This window comes from Sceloporus undulatus, chromosome 2, assembly GCF_019175285.1.
Source record: "Sceloporus undulatus isolate JIND9_A2432 ecotype Alabama chromosome 2, SceUnd_v1.1, whole genome shotgun sequence".
Classification (NCBI taxonomy): Eukaryota; Metazoa; Chordata; class Lepidosauria; order Squamata; family Phrynosomatidae; genus Sceloporus; species Sceloporus undulatus.
Window position 1 is genome coordinate 246,942,928 of NC_056523.1, and position 4,120 is coordinate 246,947,047.

Here is a 4,120-nt window from a genome sequence, read left to right on the forward strand (position 1 = left end):
TGATTTAGGTGGGTGCTCCTCTGCCCCAGGCAACAAAATCCTTTTGACTGACCCTGCTTTCTGGGCTAGTGCTGCGCATCTTTTGACATGGGAACACTGAACTTGGGGATGGCACAAAGTAGTAGTGGAGGATGGTGATGCAGTGGTACTGTGTATTACTAGCGTGCATAGCTTGAGAAAATTATTAAATTTTGGGGGGACTAAAACTGCCTGGATACACCTGCCACTTTGATCAATGAGTGTGACAGTCCTGGGATTTTGGGAGTTGTGGTACCAAAAAAATAAATCCTTTCTCCAAGTTCTGCTAATGAGTCCAACTAGAGGTACCTGTTTTCCCCTCTCCCCAGTGGGCTAATATGCTACACTGTTAATATGAAGATCTCAAATTTGGAGAGTACCAGGAAGAGTAATCCAACCTTGATAAGAAAAACACTGCTAGAGTATTCTCAACATATGAGCCCATCTCTCTCACCATCTGTCTAGGACTACAGGGAGTGTTGAAAAGAGAACACTGAGAAGAATGGTGAAACCCTGAACATGCAAAAGGAAGCCTATTCTAGGAAGCCCTTTGGCGGATTTAAGTGTAAGTGGTTCAGCACTGGATTGGGCTGCACAGTTGCAATTCTACATAAATTTACTTTGTTAAGAGTCACTCTCCTTTAAATCAGTGCTGGACTGGGCTTATGTAAGCATACAAAGGACTTGTATGTAAAAAAAAATGATAAAATTAAATTGAACAGAACATGTTTATTATCAGATTGCATTATGTTATTGTTGTTGGTATTATTGCTGTTTCTAATTAATACATTAATTACACTAATTAATACATTCTAATTAATATTGGAGTAAGCAATACTATATAGTGATGCTATATATGGTATTGTTTACTCTATACAATTTTGTCAACAGGACTGAGCAAACAGACTAATGTTTTACATCCTTTCCAGATAACAACAGAGGAAATCATATTCTATTATTAGTGGTATAGTTGTCACTAACCCAGATCCAGTGCCAGTGGTAAAATATCTCCTCCTGACATTATGCAGGAAGGGTACAGTATGGTACAAGCACAGCCTCTAATAATTTAAAAGTATGGATTTGGATTTTAAAATGTGATGCATTTTAAAGTCCTATTCATCTTGGGAAACACTATATGTCCTACAAAGGAAGTTGAAAGGGGACAGAATCAGAACTTTTAAATTACAGCTCCCAGAATCCCTTGGGCATTGGGATTATGCCCCCCTCCTCTCTGGCTGTGTACATGGAGCTGCATGATCAGCTCCAAGAAGCCTCTCTGATGTGCCAATGGAAAACTCTTGCCAACAGGTTCCATATATGTGACCTCTGTATGAACTGTGCAAGTCCACAGTTACAACTGGTGCACAAACTGAGAAATAGGGTCCTACTCAGTAACAAAATACTGCATTTAAACCACAATGTAAAACTGCAAACATAACACTTTGCAGTGGCAGTTGCACCATTATAATTTTTAAAAAGAAAAAAGAGGCAGTTTAGAAAAGAAGGAATGCTTGATTAGCAAAGAGATACACTTGAAGAAACAGCCAACAAACCAAACGAGGCCCAGACTTTGTTGCTGTTAGAGAGAGCATCTTCTGAGTAAAGTTCTGCTCTGCTTGGTGGAAGGCTGGGAAGGTGACATCACCAGACCCAATTAGATCCCCTCCCACTGTTTTATAAACTGGTCTGAAATGACCTTTCAGAATGTGAAGGGCAAGTGCAGCTGAGAACTGACAAAAATTGGCACCTCCTCCTCTACAAGAATGCTTTTAGATCAAGGCATAGTGTGATCCTCCAGATGATGAAATGCACATGCTCAGGTTTCCTCATCATAGACTCTGCTGCCCACATTGCCTATGTAAGAGAGGAGAAACATCTGTAAACAGCAGCCCACCTATTCCTGGAAGGTGAAGTCCAGATCAAACTCTTTATGTATAAGAGGGCTTGCTTTTGTATAAAGTGTTCATATTTCTTTTTGAACATAATTTTTGGGCTGAACTTTACTAGAAAGTAATTAGTGTGTGTTATGCTGTACCTAGATATTAAAAAAAGAAATAATGAGCAAACACCTTAAATGTCATATTATTTTTAAGCCTATTTTATTTGAACAAAGCATTTTCTTCTCTTACAGATGTTTTTAACAATCACTGTTTAATACTTGAGTCCCAATTGCTAGTCTTAGAGAAAATCCATGGAAGCAATTGGATTTATACAAGTGTTGACCTTCCACTCAGCAACTGATTCAATAGATCTATTCTAGCTGGGACTAACAATTGGATTTAGATCTTGAAAGGCGGTAACTTCAACACAAGTTCTAATATTAGGAGCACTGGTGACACAGTGGTTAAATGCCTGTACTGCAGCCAACCACTCACAATAGCAACCAAGGGCTCATGCTCAACTCAGTCTGGCATTCTTCCGAGGATGTTGCTAAAATGAGTATGCAGCTTGTTGGGAGCAATTAGCTTACACTTTGTAAATTGCTTAGGGAGTGCTTAAATGCACTGATAAGTAGAATATAAATGTATCGTACTTGCTATTGCTAAATTTGACAAGGGAAAAATAGATGATTTGTTTTATATAACAAATTATCCATTCAACGTTATGCCATGCACAGCCTAACTGTATGTACAGTTTAAGTGTGCACTGAAAAGAAAGAGCTTAAAAGCAGCTAACTCTGCACACTTATTAGAAATTAAGCCCCAGTCATCTGAGACTTATCTCTGGTAAACATACACTGACTCAAGGTATAGAAACAATTTCTGTTTTAGAAATTGTTTGTTCTGCATACAACAACATGCATAGAAAATAGGATTACCTATGTTTAGCTATCACCTGTATTTGTAGCCTTTAGAACAGCTATTGCAGTTGATACGATGTATCAATGGGTACCAAAAGATTTAACAATTAATATCTATGCATTAATCTGCTGATAAAGGCATTTGATAAGCTACTTTTTTGCTTCTTTGAGGACCTTTACAGACCAACCTGAAAGGCCGGCCTGGGGGCAGAGTCGGGGTACAGTGTCCTGATGACCCATGCCTGACTCTGCCCTGCCAGAGTGCCCTGATGCCATGTGCCACTTCAGACAGAGCGCGGCATCATGGCATGCCTCCAGCACTGTGTCCAAATGACACTGTGCCAAAGGGGCACCATATAGCCTCACCATGGCAGCTATGGCGCCCTTTCGAGCACAAAAAGGAGCTGCTTTTTGCGCCCTTGAAAGGCAGGATCGAGGCCATGGTGTGAGGTTGACACGGCTCTGATCTGGTGCAAAAAGGGGTGGCTGCAGGGCACCACTTCAGGGCCATCTCTCGAGCCCCTTAATCAACTGGCAGTCTTAGTTGAACAGTTCAGAACAGAGTTAGCATCACTGATTATCTACCCCAAATATATAACTGGATAGTGGTTAAAATGTTTAGCAAAAAAAAAAAAAGTCTAAAAGTCATTCACTTCTCCAATTGCTTTCCACCAAACAAACATGTTGAGACTGTAAGTATTCATTACACCCAGCAAAGCTGCCAGACCCATTTGCTCATCCAAAGACAGAGAATACTGTAACAGTTAATACCAATACAGTTGACATTACACATGCCATTTCAACTATGTCATTATAGCACTATGATTCTACTTTAATTGTCATGGCCACATTCTATGGAATCATGGGATTTGTGTAGTCAGGTGCACTTAGAGCTCTCAACCAGAGCACTCTAGTGACTCAACAGACTACAAGCATCAGGTTTCTATAGCATGCTAGCCATAGCAATTAAAGTGGAATCATACTACTATAATTGTGTAGTATGAAAGGGCCGCAGGCCCCATAATAAACATTTTAGTAAACACAAACAACTTCTACATTGCTACTCCAGAACAGAGCTCTATGAACATACCAATGCACATATCAGGCTCTTGTGACCATCCATTTGGAGAGGGAGAAGTAGCCCTAAACACACAAAAGGATGCAGATGCCCTCACTAGTATCCTCTCTTCCATGGAATAAAGATGGTTCTGTAGGCAGAACATCCCCATGAGTTGTTTGTTCTCTTGGGGTCACAAAAAGCAGTAGAATAAGGTGCGGGTCCAATTCTGTAGGCTATATTTC